Genomic DNA, 23535 nt, shown 5'->3' with positions numbered 1-23535 from the left:
CTATGACACAGGCACTGCTCAAAATAAATCAATCTTTAGAAGTACTCACTAAGCAATCTACAGAGAACTCTAAGAAATTGACAGAATTAACAACAAGATTGGACCTGAACACAACGACAATATCGTCTAACACAGAGTCTATAAATCGTTTAATACAAGAAAGTACGGAAACAAGGAAAATAGCTGAGACTGCTAAAATTACTGCCGAGGAAGTCAAGGGAAAATTTGTACCTATTGTAAAGAAGGTACATGAACATGATGCAACCTTAGCTCTTATGGAACTGGAGAGGAAAGGCAAGAATCTGAAATTGAGACTGGTACCAGAGGAGGAAGAGGGCAACCTTGGGGAATTTCTCACAGACAAATTTCAAGAATTCTGGACTGATGAATTAGAAGGAGAAGAAGATGAATTTGTAATAACTACAGCCTTCCGGATTGGCAGGAAGCAAGGCAAGAAACCAAGGGATTGTTTAATCACTTTAAGATCCAAGGAAGAAAGAGATAAAATACTGAACCTACATTTCCAGAAGGCACTGATTATTAAGAATTCTCAAATACAGATTTACAAAGATATTCCTAAATATTTTTTGGGAGTGAGGACTCAATTTAAAGACTTAGTGGACTTGCTGAAACAAAACAACACTCCATTCAGATGGGAGTTCCCACAAGGGCTGTCCTTTAACTTTAAAGGGAAGAAAATTAAAATAAAAACAATCCAAGATAAGGAACATTTTCTGGAGAGAAATTTTGAGGACTTTCAGAAAGGAACCGTGAGTGAGAGGGAAATACCGGATATTGCAAACCTATCATTTGGACTGACTCCAGCACCGACTGATCAGGAACAAGAACTTGGAGCGGTTGGTGGAAAAGACACCCAGTAACAAATATGTCTCTGCAACTTCTGAGTTGGAACTGCAATGGTCTTAACCATCCCCGAAAAAGGACTCAAGTGTTTCATATATTAAAGAAAGAGCAATTAGACATAATATGTTTGCAAGAAACTCATATTGCCAGAATACATAGAAAACTTTTGACAAATAAAAGATTAGGACTGGAATTTATTTCCTCAGATAAGGTTAAGAAAAGAGGAGTGGTGATCTATGTCAAGGAGAAATGGGAACCAAAAATGATTTTTAAGGATGAACAAGGAAGATTTCTGGCAGTGGAAATTCAAATGCAAGGAGAAAAAATTTTGATTGTAGGTATTTATGCACCTAATGAGGGGAAGGCTGAGTTTTTCAAGAAGTTGCATGAGACATTAACCGATTTTATGGACTATAAAATTATAATGATGGGCGATATGAATGGAGTTGTCTCCACAAACATGGATAAAGCTCAAAGACAAGTAATCTCTAAGGATGGGAGACTTCCAAAGACTTTTTTTGAACTGACTGACACAATGGACTTGATTGACATTTGGAGAACAAGGAATCCTCTGGAAAGAGAGGGGACCTTCTTCTCTGAAGCAAAAATGACATGGACCAGGATTGACCAAATATGGATTTCTAGTAATCTGGCACCAAGGGTTAAAAATACAGAAATCTGCCCAAAAACTTGCTCTGATCATAACGCAGTAAAGATGGAAATGAAATTGACAACAGCTGGAACTTTTAGATGGAGAATGAATGACACCCTTTTTAGAGATGAAGCAATTGTAAAAAAGGCCCAAAAGACTCTGAAAGATTACTTTGAAATAAATCTAGGAACAGACCTGGAAAGAAGAATAATATGGGACGCAAGTAAGGCTGTCATGCGTGGTTTTCTAATTCAACAAAATTCGATAAAAAGGAAACAACAGAATGAGAAGAAAGAAAAAATTTGGAATCAGATGAAAGAAGGAGAGAAGAAACTGAGGTCAAAACCAAAATCTCAGGAGATTTTAAGAGAAATAAAATACTACCAGACCCAATATATGGAACTGATGAATCAAGAAATAGAATGGAAAATAAAACAAATGAGGCAAAAAACTTTTGAATCAGCTGACAAATGTGGGAAATTGCTGTCATGGCAATTGAAAAAGAGACAAAAGCTGAACACTGTGACGTCCCTTGAAGTAGAGGGAAAATTTATAAATAAACCAAATGAAATTAGTAATTGTTTTCAAAGTTTCTTTAAGAAATTATATGCACAAGGGCCGAAAGATGAACAAGAGATAGAAGAATTTATTAAAAAATATGGACTATCAAAGATCTCGGAAAAAAATAAGAGGAGTTTAAATGAAAAAATTACGAATCAGGAAATCGAGGGTGCCATCCAGAATATGCAATTAGGAAAATCACCAGGGCCAGATGGACTGACGGCAAGATATTATAAAGCAATGAAGGAATGGTTAATACAACCATTGAAAGAAGTGTGTAACCAAATTTTGGAGGGGAAAAAGGCTCCCGAATCGTGGAAAGAAGCATTCATCTCACTTATACCGAAGACAGAAACTGAGAAACATCAAGTTAAGAACTACCGCCCTATATCACTCTTAAATGTGGATTATAAAATTTTTGCAGATATTTTAGCAAAAAGATTTAAAAAAGTGTTGTTAGAGGAGATTCATAAAGATCAAACAGGCTTTCTCCCAGGGAGACATATGTCAGATAATGTAAGGAATATTATAGATATTTTGGAACTACTGGAGACTGATATAAATAGAAAAGCAGTCTTAATTTTCGTGGATGCGGAGAAAGCCTTTGACAATATCTCTTGGAGTTTTATGAAGAGGAATCTCCATGGGATGGGGGTAGGCCAAAACTTTGAAAACGGTATAGGTGCAATATATTCAGAGCAAAAAGCTAAATTAATTGTGAATGGTGTAGTCATGGATGAAATTCCAATAGAAAAAGGGACACGACAGGGCTGCCCAATATCCCCTCTATTGTTTATATCGGTCCTGGAGGTGTTGTTGAATATGATTAGAAGGGACCAGCTGGTTGAAGGAATACACCTCGGAGCTAAACAATATAAGTTAAGAGCATTTGCAGATGACCTAGTTTTGACTTTACAACAGCCAGGAGCCAGCACAAAAAGAGCTTTAGAGTTAATTGAAATATTTGGTCAGGTGGCTGGTTTTAAATTAAACAAACAAAAGACAAAGGTACTGGAAAAAAATCTAACGATGGGGGAAAAAGATAGTTTTCAAAGAGAAACTGGCTTGGAGATAACAAAAAAGGTGAAATATCTAGGGGTGAATCTAACATCTAAAAATATGAATTTGTTTAAAGACAATTATGAGAAATGTTGGTTGGAAGTGAAGAAAGATTTTGACATATGGTCTAGATTGAGATTATCCTTGTTAGGCCGAATTGCTGTTATTAAGATGAATGTATTGCCGAGATTGTTGTTTTTGTTCCAGACACTACAAGTTATAGATAAGATGGATTGTTTCAAGAAGTGGCAGAAAGATATATCAAAATTTGTCTGGCAGGGCAAAAAACCCAGAATAAAATTTAAGATTTTAACTGATGCAAAAGAAAGGGGGGGTTTTGCGCTGCCGGACTTAAGACTCTATTATGAAGCAGCAGCTTTCTGCTGGCTGAAGCAATGGCTACTTCTTGAAGACACAGATATTTTAGATTTGGAAGGGTATGATAACACTTTTGGCTGGCATGCATATTTATGGTATGACAAGGCAAAGATCTATAAAGGCTTTAAAAATCATATTGTCAGGAAAGCTTTATATAATGTTTGGAATCGATATAAGGATTTGTTGGAAAATAAAACACCCAGATGGTTAAAACAAAATAAAAAAATTCCTTCCAGTAGCACCTTAAAGACCAACTGAGTTAGTTCTAGGTATGAGCTTTCGTGTGCATGCACACTTCTTCAGATACACTGAATTGTTGGCAGAACACGGCTACCTATCTGTAACTGGAACCCAGATGGTTGTCACCAATGGAAGCTAGAGCGGTTAAAAAACTTAATATGGATTCAAATTGGCCAAAATATAGTGAAATTATAGAGTATGATGGTGAAAAAGTCAAATTACAGAGCTTTGAGAAATTAAAATCCAAAGTTCGAGACTGGTTACATTATTATCAGATAAATGAGACTTTTAAGCAGGACAAGAAATTAGGATTTCAGAAAGAGAGGTCAAAATTGGAAACAGAACTGTTAGAGACCAATACTAAGAATTTGTCTAAAATGTATAACTTGTTGCTGAAATGGAATACACAGGATGAAACAGTTAAATCAGCTATGATCAAATGGGCACAAGATTTAGGTCATGATATTATGTTTGCTGACTGGGAACAGTTATGGACCACAGGCCTTAAATTTACGGCATGTAGTGCCTTGAAAGAAAACATAATGAAAATGATCTATAGGTGGTACATGACTCCAGTCAAGCTTGCAAAGATATATCATTTGCCCAATAATAAATGCTGGAAATGTAACGAATGCGAAGGAACTTTCTATCATCTTTGGTGGACCTGCCCAAAGGTTAAAGCCTACTGGGAAATGATCTATAATGAAATTAAGAAAGTCCTTAAGTGGACATTTGTAAAGAAACCGGAGGCTTTTCTCTTGGGCATGGTCGGCCAATTGGTACCAAAGAAAGATAAAACCTTTTTTATGTACGCAACCACAGCAGCAAGAATTCTCCTGGCAAAGTATTGGAAGATGCAAGAATTACCTACTCTGGAAGAATGGCAGACGAAGGTGACTGAATTTATGGGACTGGCAGAGATGACCGGCAGAATCCGTGATCAGAGGAGAGAGACGGTGGAAGAAGACTGGAAAAAATTTAAACTATATCTTAAGAACTGTTGCAAAATTTCGGACTGATAAAATGTTAAGGGTTAAGAAATAAAGAACTATAGCTGTAAATAGTTAAGAAAATTTTGAGGGAAACGAAATATTGAAAAGGAATGAAGGATTGCTAAAAATTTCTGAAACAGGGGTGCAGTGAAGGGGAGGCGTGGGGAAGTCATGTGTTGTTTATTTGTGTGTTTTTTGGTTTTATGAAAATTAATAAAAATTATTTAAAAAAAAATAAATAAATTGCTGTGGTTGCATTTTTCAGGCACAGAATCCTTTTATGCCTTCAGTCACAAATTTATTTGCTGAAGGAATTTTTTTGCTGTCTCTGAGCGTTTTTTCCTACTCTGCTAATTGTATGTCGGACTTGCTCTGGAGATCATTGCGGAGGAGCAAGATCTGCAACCTAAAGCCCTAAACAGCCTCGGGTATGTAGACCTGAAGGAACATCTCCACCCCCATCGCTCAGTCTGTACACTGAGGTCCTCCTTTGAGGGTCTTCTGCAGGTTCAACGCCCCCATGAGAAGCAAAGTTACAGGGAAGCAGGCAGAGGGCAAGGAAATGGGCAACTATCTGACATTTAGAAGACAGCTGAAGGCAGCCCTGTATAGGGAGGTTTTGAATGTCTGATGTTTTACTGTCTTTTGTATGTACTGTCATTTGCCCAGAGTGTCTGGGGAAACCCAGCCAGTTAGGCAAGGTAGAAATACTACAATCATTCTTATTATATTGTTATTCTTTTGTAGTTATTTTGGAATTCGTTCTGCAATATCAGCTCACAAAATGTTATGAGGGGAGAAAATCACAGGGATGCCATAAACTGTAATCCCACCCACTTCTCATTCACATACAGTCTATAAATTTGAGAAGGTCACACACCTCACCTGTGTTAATACTGGCCTGTATAGGCACACCTTGCATGTAGAGCCTCCAGCCACAGGCACTGTATAGCATGAAAATGGGTCCTTTGACTGGGAAGATTCATGGAATCACTATCATCGGATACTGAAGGATTGTATCTCAGCTTGTCAGTCACTCTGACACTGCCTACCAAAAATAAGAGGAACAGAAATGCTTTTGAGGTGCAACTTCTATATCAAGCCTGAGAGCCATTCCATGGACTCTGCACCCCTGTTTCTGATGATGGGTGTGGGTGTGGGTGTGGCTGGAATGTGGTTTGTTTGGTTGTTGTTGTTGTTTTGCTTTTGTTGTTTTTAAGGGATGGCATCCAATTTCGTTGCACTTGTGCAATGTTGCACTTGTGTAATGACAATAAAGAATCTATCTATCTATCTATTATCCTCATCCTCAATGAACCAGGCAGTGGAAAAGACAAAGATGGCAGGCTGAGAGAGAGGAAGAAGTTTCTAGCTGCTTCCTGGGTGAGGCCTTCTCCTCAGGATTTGAACCACTGTGTCTGGGCGGGACAGGGGCTTATGTGGGCGTGAAGAGGATGGAGCTTGCAGGAAGGAAGGGGTGGGGGGACTGGACCCCTCCCCCACTTTCCAGGGATCCCTCTCTGGTCGCCTTGAAGGGGTGGCCGATTCTTGAGTGGGAGGGAGAAGCCAAGGAGGCCCCTTTGGAGATTCCCGGCGGGTGCCACTATAGAGACATCTCCCCAAGGACTGGTCTTCCCTGCCAAATGAATTTTTATTGTTTTCCTTACATATTATTTTCCAACAAATTGTAATAGCACCATACATTCCCTTTGACTCTGACGAGTCTCGACCCCCCTCCCTCCCCACAACTGTTATATTTATCCTCTTTCCATCATGCACATCATTCTCATATTAGTACTATTATACATTGGAGGTATTATGTCAATCCTGCTAGTGTCTTGAACTCTTTACAATTCTTCTTTAAATATTCAATAAATTTACTCCAGTTATTTTGGTATTTTTGATCTCCCTGGTCCCGGATCCTCCCTGACAGTTTGGCAAGTTCTGCATATTCTGTCAACTTCACCTGCCACTCCTGTATAGTTGGTATATCTTGTACTTTCCATCTTTGGGCCAGAAGGGTCCTCGCGGCAGCTGTAGCATACATGAACAAATTTTGATCTTCTATTTTAATTTCTGTTCCTATTAAGCCTAATAGACACGCTTCCGGTCTTTTGGGGAAAGTATATCTAAATATTTTTTTGAGTTCATTATAAATTGATTCCCAAAATTTTTTTACCTTATCACAGGTCCACCACATATGGAAATAGTTGCCATCTGCCTTTTTACATTTCCAACATTTTCTTTCTTTTTTCCTATACGTTTTAGCTAGCTTTACTGGCGTCAAATACTGGTCTTCCGGTATCTCTGTATCTCTCTCTCTCACTCTCTCCCACTGCTGCCCTTCCCTGCCCCAGGGATGCTCCCCCCCCCCACTTCCTCGACCCCCTCCCTCTTTCCCTGAGTCTCCCCTGCACCCAGAGGCTGCCTTGGCGGGGCTCACCCCTCGCCCCGCGCCCCACCTCTCCATCCAGAGGACAACCCCCCCCCCACGAGCCACACGGGGGTCTCTATCCAGGTCCCTCGCGCCCGTTAACCCTTTCATGGCCCGCCTTTCTCCAAGCGGAGCCCACAGGGCTCCAGGGATCCCTGCGTGGGGGAAACGGGGCAAGGGGGCCCTCGTGGGGACTCCCTCCGTTGGCGCCCCATGTCCGCCGCTGGTGCAGGGATCTGGGCCATGCCGACGCGACCCACGAATGGCGCTCTGGGGAGCTGGCGGGGGTCTCTGGGTCCTTTTCTCCCCCCCCCCCCGCCGCGACCCCTTTACCTCTTTGTCCTCGCTCCCGAGTCTCCTTCCCTTCCCTGCAACATCCACGGGGGGGGGGGCGGTGTCCTCCCCTGCCTCCTCCCTCCCCTTTCTGAAAGCGCGCGCCCCTAGAGCTACGGCGCAGAGCAGCAATCCAGCGCAGAAGCTCCACTTCCGGGAGAAGCAGGCAGTTTGGGGGGGGGGCTCATCCCCCCCTATTCCCGGAACAGAGGTCGGATGGCGAGGAGGAGGAGCAACATATTGGGGAGGGGATTTGGGGTTGTGGGGGCGGGGTGAGAGGAGGATGTGCCGGGAGGGGAGGGGAGGAATTGGGGGGAGGGAGAGGAAGGTTTCCCTACTCCCCTTGTCCATCTGTGGATCAGGAGAGTGGGGGAGGGTCTGATCTTGCAAACTAATTACAAAGTGCCCCCCCCCCATGTTTACATTCTAAAATCCTTCCCTCGCCCACCCCATGCCACGAGCAGTGCGTCCGTACTTTAGGTATTGGTGCTCTTCAGACCAGGAGGGGGGGACACTTATACGACTCCCCCAAAACCCCAAGTCCCCACCACATCCTCTGATTAAGGCCAGGACAAGGACCGTGGACACAGGCACCTTCCATGCACAACAGCAAAGAGGCTCAGAGAAGCAGCCTATACAATTGTAGCAAGAAGCGGATACCATGAATCGGACTGTGTCCTCCGACTCTCCAATGCTGTATAGAAAACTGTAGAAACGTCAAAGAATCTCCAAAATTAAATGGTTTGCCTGCTTCCAATGGCTAATGGTTCCTCTGGAATTGGGGTCTCCACGGCTCCTCCTGACTCCATAATCCCTTAGGACGCAGCAGGCAACCAAGGGCAGCACATGCCCCAGGCAGAAATCCATCGGGATGGCAGATTGAATCCTGATGCATTCAAAGGAGAAGCGCAGGAAAGCCGTGCAGCTGGGGGGATGTCCGAATACTATTACGGTTCTTTGGGGAAGAAGGTACCGTAGTTAAAAGGTGTGGGAAAATAGGGTTACCGACGGGCAGGGTGATGGGCTCATTTTTCTGAATGCCAAAGACTCCTACTTTGTGACATATTTGTGATGTATCGATGACCCTGTTGAAAAATGTATTGTGGGAAATGGGGAGAGGTGTTAAAAGTTTGTGCAACCATATGCAATTGTTGTAAGAATTTTAAGGTCTAATGTATACAAAATAAATGTTCTAAGAACACACACACACACACACACACACACACACACATGTCTGAAGCCAATAGAAAAAGTACTGGAACCATTTTGTCCCTCCCAAATTAACCTCACATATTTCTCTGCAAGGTCATAGTGGGAAACCTCCCCATTGTCTAGACGGCATCTTAAAAAGTAGAGACATCACCTTGCCAACAAAGGTCCATATAGTAAAAGCTATGGTTTTCCCAGTAGTGATGTATGGAAGTGAAAGCTGGACTATAAAGAAGGCTGATCGCCGAAGAATTTATGCTTTTGAATTATGGTGCTGGAGGAGACATTTGAGAGTCCCATGGACTGCAAGAAGATCAAACCTCTCCATTCTTAAGGAAATCAGTCCTGAGTGCTCACTGGAAGGACAGATCCTGAAGCTGAAGTTCCAATACTTTGGCCACCTCATGAGAAGAGAAGACTCCCTGGAAAAGACCCTGATGTTGGGAAAGATGGAGGGCACAAGGAGAAGGGGACGACAGAGGACGAGATGGTTGGATAGTGTTCGTGAAGCTGCCAGCATGAGTTTGACCAAACTGCGGGAGGCAGTGTAAGACAGAAGTGCCTGGTGTGCTCTGGTCCATGGAGTCACGAAGAGTCGGATATGACTAAACAACAACAAGATATGAATAAGGGACGCGGGTGGCGCTGTGGGTTAAACCACATTGCCTAGGACTTGCTGATCAGAAGGTTGGCGGTTCGAATCCCAACAGGGTGAGCTCCTGTTGCTTGGTCCCTGCTCCTGCCAACCTGGCAGTTCGAAAGCACGTCAAAGTGCAAGTAGATAAATAGGTACCGCTTTGGCAGGAAGGTAAGCGGCGTTTCTGTGCGCTGCTCTGGTTGGCCAGAAGAGGCTTAGTCATGCTGGCCTCATGACCCGGGAGCTGTACGCCGACTCCCTCGGCCAGTAAAGCGAGATGAGTGCCGCAACCCCAGAGTCGGTCACGGCTGGACCTAATGGTCAGGAGTCCCTTTACCTTAAGATATAACTAGAGTGAGCCTGTGACCTGTGACCTGGATTCAGGAATTGAGTAGCTATCATTAAAAAAAAATGGCCAGGATGCCCAGGTAATCCAATCAGGTAACCTGGCAGACAGGAGAAAAACAGCACACCCAGATTTCTGTTGTAGTCTGCCCCTTCTCTGATGTAACTATGATGTCTTGGTGGTGGTCTTGGGCTACACCCCTTCTGTGATGTTTTTATGATGTTTCGGGGGGGGGGGAGGTCTTGGGCTCCAGGGCGGGCAATTTCAAAATGTCTATATAAGGGCTTGCACTCCTTTGTTAGTGGTCTTCTCTCCTGCCTGTGGGGGGAACACCCTGTTGCAACAGCTTCAATAAAGATCAGGTTTACTAGCTGCTTTGATTCTCAATATTCTGTAGTTGGCCTCTGTTATTTCCTCCTACCGATAAAGACCTACAAAAGGACTCTATATGGGCTCTTGGATACCCCATTAGGGATAAAGGAGCAGATTTCCCCCCTCATAACGCAACCAAACAATCTTTGTGTTTGAACCTTGTTGCAACAAATAAAGATCAGGTCTGCTGACCACTGTTTTGCATATTTAACGTGGCTGGAGACTCCTTCTTTTGCTGACCAGAGGGACCCCTGGGGAGTGGCACCCTGATGAGCTGGGCAGTGGAGTAACTCTGCACCCCAGGATTTTTTCCTTCTCCCTGCAAGAAAGAGACCAACAAAAGACAAGGAATCATAGAATCATAGAATCATAGAGTTGGAATAGACCACAAGGGCCATCGAGTGCAACCCCCTGCCAAGCAGGAAACACCATCAGAGCACTCCTGACATATGGTTGTCAAGCCTCTGCTTAAAGACCTCCAAAGAAGGAGACTCCACCACACTCCTTGGCAGCAAATTCCACTGTCGAACAGCTCTTACTGTCAGGAAGTTCTTCCTAATGTTTAGGTGGAATCTTCTTTCTTGTAGTTTGGATCCGTTGCTCTGTGTCCGCTTCTCTGGAGCAGCAGAAAACAACTTTCTCCCTCCTCTATATGACATCCTTTTATATATTTGAACATGGCTATCATATCACCCCTTAACCTCCTCTTCTCCAGGCTAAACATGCCCAGCTCCCTTAGCCGTTCCTCATAAGGCATCGTTTCCAGGCCTTTGACCATTTTGGTTGCCCTCCTCTGGACACGTTCCAGTTTGTCAGTGTCCTTCTTGAACTGTGGTGCCCAGAACTGGACACAGTACTCCAGGTGAGGTCTGACCAGAGCAGAATACAGTGACACTATTACTTCCCTTGATCTAGATGCAATACTCCTATTGATGCAGCCCAAAATTGCATTGGCTTTTTTAGCTGCCGCGTCACATTGTTGGCTCATGTCAAGTTTGTGGTCAACCAAGACTCCTAGATCCTTTTCACATGTACTGCTCTCAAGCCAGGTGTCCCCCATCTTGTATTTGTGCCTCTCATTTTTTTTGCCCAAGTGCAATACTTTACATTTCTCCCTGTTAAAGTTCATCTTGTTTGTTTTGGCCCAGTTCTCTAATCTGTCAAGGTCGTTTTGAAGTGTGATCCTGTCCTCTGGGGTGTTAGCCACCCCTCCCAGTTTGGTGTCATCTGCAAATTTGATCAGGATGCCCTTGAGTCCATCATCCAAGTCGTTGATAAAGATGTTGAATAAGACCAGGCCCAAGACAGAACCCTGTGGCACCCCACTAGTCACTCTTCTCCAGGATGAAGAGGAACCATTGATGAGCACCCTTTGGGTTCGGTCAGTCAGCCAGTTACTAATCCACTGAGTGGTAGCATAGTCAAGACCGCATTTTACCAGCTTCTTTACAAGAATATCATGGGGCACCTTGTCAAATGCCTTGCTGAAATCAAGGTAGGCTACATCCACTGTGTTCCCTTCATCTACCAGGCTTGTAATTCTGTCAAAAAACGAGATCAGGTTAGTCTGACACGACTTATTTTTCAGAAATCCATGCTGACTATTGGGGATCACAGCATTCCTTTCTAGGTGCTCACAGACTGTTTGCTTAATGATCTGCTCCAGAATCTTCCCTGGTATTGATGTCAGACTGACTGGGCGATAATTATTTGGGTCCTCTCTTTTCCCCTTTTTGAAAATAGGGACAACATTTGCCCTCCTCCAGTCTGCCGGGACTTCGCCTGTTCTCCAGGAATTCTCAAAGATGACTGCCAGTGGTTCTGAGATCACATCTGCCAGTTCTTTTAATACTCTTGGATGCAGTTCATCTGGCCCTGGAGACTTGAATACATCTAAACTAGCCAAGTATTCTTGTACTATCTCCTTAGTTATTCTGGGCTGTGTTTCCTCTGCTGAATCATTTGCTCCAAATTCTTCAGGTCGGGCATTGTTTTCTGAGGCAAAGAAGGCATTGAGGAGTTCAGCCCTTTCTGTGTCCCCTGTTTGCATTTCACCATCTTCTCCTCTGAGTGACCCCACTGTTTCTTTGTTCTTCCTTTTGCTACGGACATACCCATAAAAGCCTTTTTTGTTGCTTTTAACCTCTCTAGCAAGCCTGAGTTCATTCTGTGCTTTAGCTTTGTGTAGACTTTGTGTCTACACGTGGTGGCTATTTGTTTGAATTCCTCTTTGGTGGTTTTCCCCCTTTTCCATTTTTTGTACACATCCTTTTTTAATCTTAACTCAGTTAAAAGTTCTTTAGATAGCCACCCTGGCTTCTTTAGGCACCTTCCATGTTTCCGTCTCATTGGTATTGCCTGAAGTTGTGCTTTTACTATCTCCCTCTTAACAAACTCCCAGCCATCATGAACTCCCTTTCCTTTTAGTATTACTGTCCATGGGATCTCACCCAGCACTTCCCTAAGTTTTATGAAGTCGGCTTTCTTAAAGTCAAGAAATTGAGTCCTAGTATGCTTGGCTGCTCCTTTCCGCTGTATAGTAAACTTCAGAAGAGCATAATCACTCGCGCCTAATGATCCTTCCACTTCTACCCCACTAACCAGGTCATCAACATTGGTTAGGACCAGATCTAAAATGGCTGTTCCTCTTGTTGCTTCTCCCACTTTCTGGACAAAGAAGTTGTCTGCAAGGCCAGTGAGGAATCTGTTTGACCTTATGCTCTTGGCTGAGTTTGACATCCAACAAATATCCGGGTAATTGAAGTCCCCCATTACTACTATCTCCCTTCCTTTTGCATGCTTGGCCATCTGTTCCAGGAAGGCATCATCTATGTCCTCCGTTTGGCTTGGGGATCTATAGTAAACTCCCACAATGAGGTCTCTGTTATTCTTCTCTCCCTTAATTTTGACCCAAATGCTCTCACTTTGGCTTTGAGGTTCTAAATCTTGGATCTCTTCACAGGTATACACATCCCTGACATATAACGCCACTCCTCCTCCTTTCTTGTCTGGTCTGTTTCTCTGAAATAGATTGTATCCCTCCATTATTACATTCCAATCGTGGGACTTATCCCACCAGGTTTCAGTGATGCCTATTGTGTCATATTTAGTTTGCTGTACCAAGAGCTCAAGCTTTGCGCATTAGTGTACAGACATTGAAGTCCATTAATCATTCCCCTGTGTCTCTTATTTAAGGATTTTTTCCTCCCACCACTAGGTCTGCGTGCTGTTTGCTCCATTTGGTCTATGACATTTGGATGATCATCTTCATCAATTGATAGACTCCTACCTTCAGGAGCACTGTCTCCCTCCCCCACATTAGTTAGTTTAAAGGAAAAGTGCAAGCATAAACAAGAAGAAGAAGATCTGCAGAAGGGGCATGGAAGAGACTTAAGAGCCTCAGACATAAGATTACCAGGTTGATGGACTAGATGGAATGGACAGTAAGGACTGACATAACCCGAGAACAGGAAGAAGGGACGTTGGATGGAGATTGGAAGAAAGTTTATAAAAAAAAAAAATGTTCTTTTGGGAATTAGTGTAAATTAATGAATATTAGGGAAAATGTTGGAATGAAACTATTTGGCTTTAGCAGAAATGATATAAGGTATACATAAGTATACATAAGTATACATAATACATAAGTATTATGTTTTAAGCTCTAAGGCATTTTATGGTAAGATAAGGTTAAATAAATTAAGGTAAATTGAAGAATAGAATATGGTGAAAGATGGAAAGGATCTGCTGAGTTAAGTAATAGGCTAGACTGTTAAGATAAATTATTTAGTAAAAATTGAGAAATGAAAAGAATTTGCTGAAACAACTAAGGGAGGTGTGAGGAGGTCAATGAAACAAGCAAATGAAAGGTAAAGATATGCAAAATGGGATTTGTATTTTTTTTCTTTTGGTTGTTGTGTTGTTGTATTGGTTTTTTATGTATTTTTTTCTTTTTTTATGTATTGTAGTGTTGTTTATTCTTTTTTCTTCTTTCTTTTTGTAATTTTGAAACTCTTAATAAATATTATTTAAAAATAAATAAATAAATGGTTTCTCCCCTGTGTGAGTCCTTTGATGCAAATTTAAGTGTCCCCTCTGACTGAAGTTCTTCCCACACTCCCCACATTTAAATAATTTTTGCCCTGTGTATGCTTGTTGACCACTTTCACTGAAGCTCTTTCCACACTCCATACATTTAAATGGTCTCTCCCCTGTGTGAGTCTGTTTGTGTAATTTAAGGTTTCCACTCTGACTGAAGCTCCTTCCACACTCCATACATTTATATGGTTTTTCATCCGTGTGAGTCTGTTGATGTATATTGAGTTGTCCACTCTGGCTAAAGCTCTTTCCACACTGCATACATTTGTATGGTTTCTCCACTGTGTGAGTCCTTTGATGTAAATTTAAGTGTCCCCTCTGACTGAAGTTCTTCCCACACTCCTTGCATTTGAATCCTTTCTTGCCCTTGTTAGTCCGCTGATGTATTCTAAGTTTTCCACTATCAGTGAAACTATTTCCACACTCTATACCTTTCAATGGTTTCTCCCCTGTCGGAGGTCATTGATGTGAATTATGTGTGCTCATTCAATGAAGCATATTCCACATTTCACACATTTTAATTTCTCTTCCTAATGAAACGAAAGGTGTCCCATCTCCTGGAGTTCTGACTGTCCTCTCCATCTCCTTCTTCAGAGTGGGAGGAAAGGAAATCCTGTTTGAGTTTCAAGGAAGAGAACAAATGGAAAGAGAACAGATCAGCCGCCATTAGCACCTTCATTTATTTCAACATCTCCTACCTTGTCCAGCCTCCAACCCATGTTCCCAGTTTTGAGGAAATAAAGATGCAATGTCATCTAATGATAGTAATGCACCAGCAAACTTTCATAATCCTCAATCATCGTTAATGAAGCAGCATGATCTTGGAATACAGCCTTTCCAAATCAATTGTTTACTCACAGAAAAGGCATCTGCTCTCTGTCCATGAAACGTACCTCTCTCTTTCTCTGGTTCATCATCCCTTTGGACATTCCCCATCCTCTGCATCATAATCCTCCATCCACCTCTAGATTTTTATGAATCACCTGCACAGTCCCAATGGTCCATTTGGACCATTATGTGAGACCCAGGTCTATGTCTTTTCCGGGGACTGTGGTCTGGGTCAGTCAGAGAACAAGTAACAAGGATTGGTGCTTGGGGTCAACTGAACGGAGCTCAGGGAAGCTTAAAGATGGACCTCCATCTACATGCCTTGCATTGCATGGAGAGAGCAGAATCCCAGATGGAAACACCCACCCCCATTGCTCCTTATAATAATGAGGTGCTGCCTGATCTTGTGAGGAAGTCGGGAAAGTAAGGTACATGAAATTAAGAATTGAACTTATATATTTCCCCAGAACTTATATATTTCCCCAGAACTTAATTGAACTTATATATTTCCCCAGATTACTAGTCTATGGCTCTTAACCACTACACCACACTGGCTCCCAGTGTAAACTATAATCCCATCCACAAACTCTCATTCACATACAGTCTGTAAATTTGGGAAGGTTGCACAGCTCACCTGTGCTAATACTGTCAGTCTTTGGCAAGTGCAGGGAAGCTGCAGCCCCTCCGCCCACCCACCCCACAAGTTCCTTTAAGAGACCCATGTTGCACGGGGCAGGTTCACCTTCAGCGAAACAAAACGCAACTGCCCTGGCAGAGTGGAGCCAGGCTGGGGGGACCCCAGCAAGATGTCCCTAGAAGAAATGCCAGTCCTAGGCTCTGTGGTTTAACCCACAGTGCCCACCCGCGTCCATAAGAAAGGATAAATATGAGGAAATCTGGAAGGATTACTTAAAGAGATAAGGCGGAAAGTGGTGTGAAGTAGGGGGAGGAGAGGTGGGGAAATATTGTTAAAAAGGTGTAGTTATACGTATATCAGTACTCAAATCTGAATTGTTAAAATGCGTTATTAGTGTTATAGTGGTTTTTGTTGTATGTGTTTTTTGTGGTTGCTGTTTGTGTTGAAAAAATGATTTAAAAAACTACAATCACACCCACAAACTCTCATTCACACACAGTCTGTAAATTGAGGGGGGGGGTCACACACATCACCTGTGCTAATACTGGCAGTCTTTGGCCTGTATAGGCACACCCTGTGTGTAGAGCCTCCAGCCACAGGCACTGTTTATCATGAAAATGGGTCCTTTGACTGGGAAGATTCATGCAGTTGCTGTCATTGTATGCTGAAGGATTCTAACTCAGCTTGTCAGTCACTCTGACACTGCCTACAAAGAATAAGAGGAACAGAAATGCTTTTGAGGTGCAACTTCTATATGAATCCTGCGAGCCATTCCATTGACTCTGCACCCCTGTTTCTGATGACAGGTGAACATTATCCTCAGCCTCAATGAACCAGGCAGTGGAAGAGACACTTTAAGATGGAAGCCTGAGAGAGAGGAAAAGGTTTCTGGCTGCTTCCTGGGTGGGATTGCGGAAACCAAGAGCTGCTTCTGAGAAGGCCTCCCCCCCCCCCCATGGATTTCCTCTCCTCTCCAGGGCGAATAATGGTTGGACTTGGCAGAATCACTGTGTCTGGACAGGGCAGGGGCTTATGGGGTGGGAAGAGGATGGAGCTTGCAGGAAGGAAGGGGTGGGGGGACTGGACCCCCCACTTTCCAGGGATCCCTCTCTGGTCGCCTTGAAGGGGTGGCCGGTTTCTGGGAGGGAGGGAGAAGCCAAGGCGGCCCCTGAGCAACGCTGAATAAACTTGTAAATATGGTCTCCTGCGTGCATCTTTCGCTGTGAATTATCTGCTGATAGAGCGTGCATCAGCCCAGGAATGTGGCAAGCTATTCCTGGAGCTGGTGTCACTAATTGATGATACTGCGTGTCTACGGGAGATCGATGGACGTCCGGAGACGACGTGGAGGTAGTGATGGCCTTTGTCTCCCTGGCAGTATCCCAACAACAGGTTTCAGGCCCAGATTCACGGCACTTACAGGAGAGTAAGACTGCGACGGACTGCTGAGAGGTATGTGGGCAGACGCAAGGCTTTTCGTTGCCGCGGAAGCCTCTTTGAACTCCGACAGACTAATTGGTCTGAGAGTCGAGCCAAGCAGGCCTCAAGATTTTTGAGTAGCCAAGATAAGGAGCCTCTGAAGTGCAAAAGGCTCACGGCTCAAGTGAATAGCTGAGATGGAGTTTTTTCAAGCCTCAGATGAAGCTGTTGAGTGCCCAAAGTTAAATCGGCACAATTATGAGACCTGGGCAAAGTGGTGTGAGAGTCTACTATGACAGTTTGGAGTGTGGCATACTGTGTGTGAAGCCCCTCCAGTTCCTCTGACAGATAGATGGAAGGCCAAAAATTCAAAGGCCATAGACGTAATAGTCTTGTCCGTCTCTCTGGAGGAAATTAAAACGCTAGCTGGCAATGCGACTGCACGTCAGATGTGGAATGCTTTGAAGATAGCCCATCTGCCAGTCATCCCAGCCCAGAGTTTGACTGCATCGGAGGTCCTGGCTGTTTCCCAGAATGCGAGTGAATGCAGGGATGCTGAGGGCACCGGTTGCAAGCTGCAGGGGGAGCTGACTGTGATGTCATCCCAGGCAGCATTCCAGCCTCCAGGGGGAGCCAAGGAGTCGGCAGCTGAGAGCTCTGATTCCCGTGAGAGCCAAGGTCATCTTCACAGATACCAGAAGGCCAGAAGTAAACAGAGACAGTTGCCTGCAGATGGCCCGAAGCAGAAGGGGGATGGAAAACCCAAGCCAGGGAAAAACAAGGCTTTGTTTGCTGGCACAGCTTCACCAAAAGCTAAAGGCAAGTCTGATGGCCAGGAGCAGGGGGGCAAGCAGCAAAAGCCCACACCGGTACCAAACAAGGTTTTGCTTGCCAGAAAAGCTACTCCAAAGGCCAAGGCCAGGTTGATTGTAGATTCTGGAAGCACCCGCCATTTGGCAAAAGACTGGCATCTCTTTATCTCCTTCAAACCTCAAGATGGTGAGATCCACCTGGCTGACGGAAAGACGTTACGAATTGCAGGAGAAGGGACTGTGAAACTGGCGAGTCTGCACACTACCATCAAAGATGTACTTTATGTTCTGGGTGCTGCAGACAATTTGCTCAGTGTCCCACAGCTGACTGGGCGTGGTTTTGAGATTTCCTTCAAGAGGAGCATCTGTGTCATCAGGAAAGGCAAAGAGGACATTTTGCATGCAAAGTTTATGGATGGCTTATTCTGTATAACTTATGATGACAATGGCGTTGCTGTGTCTAATGTTGATTCTTGTTGTGTTGCACAAACTGACAAAGTTCTTCATGCAGGATGTATTCATGAAGCACACAGAAGATTTTGTCACATGTCTTGGCAGGCGCTGGCCAAGATGCCTGGATTGGTTGAGGGTTTGAACATCAAACCCTGTAAATTTCACATGAAATGTGTATCTTGTGAACAACAAGGTGAAGGTTGCTCCAAAAGGCAAGGAGTCTAGCAGGCAGGCTTCCAAACCCTACCAGCTAGTCCACACAGACCTGGTTGGTCCACTTGCGCCCTCTTTGGGTGGAGCAAGGTACTTCATGGTTCTAATTGATTCTTTTTCCAGGTACATTCATGTGTTTATGCTCGAGCAGAAATCGCAAGCGTTTCCTAGGTTCAAGGCATTCTGTGCTTGGTTGGAGAATGTTCACAGTAAGCGTATCGGCTGTCTCTTTACTGATCGAGGCGGGGAATTCACTTCTCAGCAGTTTGAAGCTTTTCTAACTGAGAAGGGAATCCAGCATGACTTGTCAACGCCTAGATCGCCATGGATGAATGGAGTTGCAGAGCAAGCAAGTCAAACGTTGCTGCAAGGACTGAAAACATTGTTGCATGATGCCAATCTCCCTGAGAAGTATTGGGGGGAGGCTCTGTCGACTTTTGTCTACACTTTTAACAGGAGACTGTCATCACCTATTGGTTGTACCCCCTATGAGAAGATGTTTGGTAAGAAACCTAACATCAAGCACATGAGAATCTTTGGTTCTGACATGTGGGTACACACCCCACAGAGCAACAAGCTTGGGAAGCGTGGGGCATATGGTTTGTTCATGGGGTACAAAAAAGGTTCATCCAGAGTAATGGACTCTAAGTCCATTAAGTTCACAAAGAGTGTTGAATATAATCCTAAGTGGGGGGGGGAATGTGGGAATTTTCCAGAGTTACCCAGAGGAGGATGAAGGTGATGTAAAAAAGGCAGATAATGTTGACGAAGCTGAGGAAGCTGAGGATGATGATGATGATGATCAGAGTTTGGATTCCAGTTCAGTGGGCGGCGCTGCTGCTGGTGTCAGCGACAGTGATGACACAGCAGACTACAAGAGTGCAAAGGCCTCAGTCAGACCATCTGATGCGTCTGACAATGAACTGGAAGAACCACTGTTCACCATTGGTCACTTTTCTCCTAAAAAGGAGAAGATGAGTCCAGAAGACTTGCGTCTAGTATGCAGATCTGAAAGAGCGACGAAGGGCAAAACTCCAAAGAGATTTGCTGATGAGTTTGCTAAGACAGCAACTGCTGTTCTTAGTAACTCAGAGAAGGTGTGGGAACCTTCAAGCTTCAAAGAGGTTCAGGAGTTAACCTCTAAAGATGCTGAGCCTTGGCTTAATGTCATGAAGGCTGAAGTTGATTCCTTGAAGAGGAACCAAACTTGGGAACTGGTACCAGTAGTCCCAGGAATGAGACTGGTTGGCAGCAAGTGGGTCTTCAAGGCCAAGACAGACCAGAATGGCAAGGTTGTCAGACACAAAGCCAGATTGGTTGCCAGAGGTTTTTCACAGGTACCAGGACAGTATTACCACGAGACCTACTCACCCACCGTCAAATATGAGAGCATTCAGCTGATGCTCAAGATAGCTGCAGAGGAGAAACTGCATGTTTCCCATCATGACATTAATACAGCTTTTTTGTACGGGATTTTAGGGGAGGAGCTGTATATGCTTCCACCTGATGGAATGCAGATACAGAAGGGAATGGTCTGTAAACTGCGGAAATCCTTATATGGTCTCAAGCAGAGTGCCAGGTGTTGGAACACAAAACTCACTGAGACATTGCTTTCTCTAGGTTTTCACCAGGGCAAAGCTGATCCATGTGTGTTTGTCAAGGAGGAGGGGCAAAACAAACTGTATTGTTTATGTTTTGTTGATGATCTTCTGATGTTTTGGAAGAATCAGGCTTTGTACCAAAGCACCCTAGCTGAGCTGAAGGAGCACTTTGACATGAAGGACCTTGGTGAGGTATCCAACTATCTTTCTCTGCAGGTAGAGAGGGACCAAGCAGGTAATTTTCTGGTACACCAAACACAGAAAATTGCTGATGTATTAACCAGGTTGAATTTGGTTGATGCAAACCCAGCTAACACACTGATGGTGACAGGTTACCAGGTAGATAGTAGTGCTGAAGCGTTTTCTGACACAACGCTGTACAGATGCATTCTAGGCAAGTTGAATTTCATTGCTAGATGCTCAAGACCTGACATAGCTGTAAGCACTAACCTGCTTAGCAGATATGCTAATAATCCTACTGTTCAGGATTGGAAAGCTCTGAAGCACATAGCCCGCTATTTGAAAGGGACTTTGCACTACAGGCTGAGGTTCACCAGTCAGAAGACTGGAGGTCTTGAAATCTTTGCAGATGCGAGTTTTGGAAGTGACACCACGGATGGTACAAGCACTTCTGGAGTATGCTACATGTACAACCACTGCCTGTTTGACTGGTTGTGCAAGAGGCAGACGACAGTGAGCCTAAGTTCCTGTGAAGCAGAACTCAGTGCTCTGTCATTTTCACTCATGGATTGTGAATGGTTGATGCAACTGTTTAAGGATATCAGGGTTTCTGTGAAATGTCCTATACAAGTGTATCAAGACAATAGATCCTGTTTGGCTTTGCTGAACTCAGAGAGTTGCAAGCAAAGAACCAAGTACTTGCAGATTAAGCTACAACGTTCAAGTGAGTGTATTCAGAAAGGACTCATTCAGGTGTCCTACATGCCAGGAAATGAAATTCCTGCTGATCTGTTGTCTAAGGTTGTCAACAGAGAACAACTTAAGGTTTATGTACAGAGGTTGCAATTGGGTTGAACCACAGGTACTACAGGTTACACGGAAAGGGGGAGGATGTTAGGATATTTCCGTTCCACCTTAAAGGGGAGCAGACTTTGTGAGTCACAGAGTCTGTGTATTTCCTGTTCACAGGATGTTTCTGTTGTGTCTTTGCTTTCGTACTCTCTGTGTCGGAGACACTGAAGCAGGCAGTCATGTTTTTTCTTTGTTCTGACCAATGCTGAATAAACTTGTAAATATGCTCTCCTGCGTGCATCTTTCACTGTGAATTATCTGCTGATAGAGCGTGCATCAGCCCAGGAATGTGGCAAGCTATTCCTGGAGCTCATGTCACTAATTGATGATACTGCGTGTCTACGGGAGATCAATGGACGTCCGGAGACGACGTGGAGGCAGTGATGGCTTTGTCGCCCTGGCAGTATCCCAACACGCACAGGGCCCCGGGAATGCCTGTGCGGCGGAAACGGGGCCGGGGAGTCCTCGTGGGACCCCGTGGGTGGGCGCCCCATGTCCACCCCTGCCAAGGAAAGCTCCCTTCGCTGCAGGCGTGCAGAAATCCAGGCCCTGACAGTGGGGCCCACGGAAGGCGCTTTGAGGAGCTGGAGCAGAGTCCCTCTCTGGGTCCTTCTCTCTCCTCTCTCCCCCCCCCCCCGCGACCCCTTTACCTCTTTGTCCTTGCTCCCGATTCTCATTTCATTTGATGCAACATCGATGTTTGGGGGGGAATCCCCTGCCGCCCCTCCTCCACTTTCCGAAAGGGCGCTCCCCTAGAGCAATGCGCAGAGCAGCAATACAGTGTAGAAGAGCCACTTCCGGGAAAATTAGGCAGTTTGGGAGGGGGCTCACCCCCCTTATTCCCGGAACAGAAGCCGGAATGGAGGAGGAGGATCCTGATACTTTCAAAGGAGAAGCCCAGGAAAGCCTTGCAGCTGGGCGGATGGGTAAATACTATTATGCTTCTTAGGGGAAGAGGGTAGTTTAAAGGTGTGGGAAACTGGGGTTGTTGACAGGGGTGGGTGACGGGTCCATGTTTCTGAATGCCAAAGACTCCTACTTTGTGACAAATCTGTGATGCATCGAAGATGCTGTGGAAAAATGTATTGTGGGAAAAGGGGAGAGGTCTTAAAAATTCATGCAACCATATTTTCAGGGTTCCTACTCTTGGTGTGCATTGTTGCAACAAGTAAAGATCAGGTCAACTGACCGCCCTTTGCTTCTTTAACTTCTTTTGCTGACCGGAGAGACCCGCGGGGAGTGGCACCCTGACGAGCTGTGCAGCGCAGTAAATCCGCACCCCGGGATATTTTCCTTCTCAACTCTTTCCCACCTGAGCCTCACCCCCTTAACTAAAAGCCCGACACAACACAATGTGACAGAATTGTGACTCCTGCCCTCAGCAAAAAAAAAAAAAGCTCCCCCACCGGAGCAAAGCAACCCCGGGATGCTGATGTCCCCCAATCCTTGAAATGAAAAGCGGAGGGGCTCGGGAAACCTTCAGGGAGCAGGCGGGGATGGGGCTGCCCAGGCTCCAGAAGCTCCTTCTCGCTGGTTCCTCCACATCGGCCTCCTGCTGCCTGCCTCCCCTCCGTTTCTACTGGTCCTTTGCAAGTGCGTGGTCGCAGCAGGAGGGGGAGTCTCCCTGATGCTTCAGCAGCCGGCCTCCTCTGGGTCTCCTGGTCCCCTCCTCTCCTACCTCTGGGTCTGAACAGCTCTCTGCCCCAGCATCTTCCTGCTCACCAAACCCTGTTTCCTCCTCAGCTTGCAACACCTTCCCTCCCATTCTGCTCCCTTTTCTCCCTCTTTGCTCATTGCCATCCCACCACCAGTCCCACCAGATATTTATTAAAGTTTTCAATATTAATACAAAAAGAAAAATACAAAATAAAAAATAACAAAAATACAAAAATACAAAAATAAGAATAAAAAAACCCACAAAATTTCCACAACTTATTTTCCTTTGACTTGTTTCTGTTGCTATCAAAGGGTTAAAAGGTAGCAGAAACGCTCTAATCACTGAGCAGCTGGAAGTCATTAAGCTTCCAGGAATGTGAGTTTGTATAAATAGTCAGTCACCCGTGTGCTTCTCCCCCTTTGGGCGTGTTTGCTGATATGTGTGGTTCGTCACCAGGTTTTTTTTTCTTTTGTAAATAAACCTTTTCTTTGAGTTCCAAACCGCTTGCTCCAAGACTCCTCTTTGAAAAGATACTGCCTCTCCTGCCCTTCTTAAACTGCTGCGCGAAATGCTCTGCTGTAATGGGACTTGTGACGATGGAAGCGCACTGGACATTTACTTAGCATTAAACTAATTAAAATTTAATGGGACAGTTTCCCAGACCTCCTCATACCTCCCTTTTTTGTATTCCAATTCAAATTATTAGTTCAG

At 44.5% G+C, this 23535-nt stretch overlaps 3 protein-coding genes across 5 annotated transcripts in view; all 3 read right to left on the bottom strand.

The window, feature by feature from the left end:
- The window catches only part of LOC309351813 (uncharacterized protein), a 146412-nt gene that overhangs the window by 75448 nt on the left and 47429 nt on the right, over positions 1-23535 (bottom strand). The window contains exon 2 of one of the 2 annotated variants that reach the window (XM_081879814.1): positions 16171-16343. The gene's annotated coding sequence lies outside the window, so the exon portion shown is untranslated. Of the gene's footprint in view, positions 1-7513; positions 8160-16170; positions 16344-23535 lie in introns of those variants that run through there. The other variant, XM_081879815.1, reaches the window with a different exon arrangement.
- The window catches only part of LOC309351827 (uncharacterized protein), an 88979-nt gene that overhangs the window by 36055 nt on the left and 29389 nt on the right, over positions 1-23535 (bottom strand). Inside the window, exon 1 of one of the 2 annotated variants that reach the window (XM_081879872.1) lies at positions 15066-15171. The exons of the other annotated variant lie outside the window; for it this stretch is intronic. The gene's annotated coding sequence lies outside the window, so the exon portion shown is untranslated. Of the gene's footprint in view, positions 1-15065; positions 15172-23535 lie in introns of those variants that run through there. 2 annotated transcript variants of the gene reach the window in all.
- Positions 1-23535, bottom strand: part of LOC309351873 (uncharacterized protein) — a 41540-nt gene that overhangs the window by 3759 nt on the left and 14246 nt on the right. The window contains exon 2 of the mRNA XM_081880011.1: positions 14492-14785. The gene's annotated coding sequence lies outside the window, so the exon portion shown is untranslated. The remainder of the gene's footprint in view (positions 1-14491; positions 14786-23535) is intronic.

This window comes from Podarcis erhardii (assembly GCF_964252035.2).
Source record: "Podarcis erhardii genome assembly, chromosome: 10".
NCBI classification, from domain to species: domain Eukaryota; kingdom Metazoa; phylum Chordata; class Lepidosauria; order Squamata; family Lacertidae; genus Podarcis; species Podarcis erhardii.
Note: the sequence above shows the minus strand (reverse complement) of the source record. Positions and strands in the feature narration are given on the sequence as shown.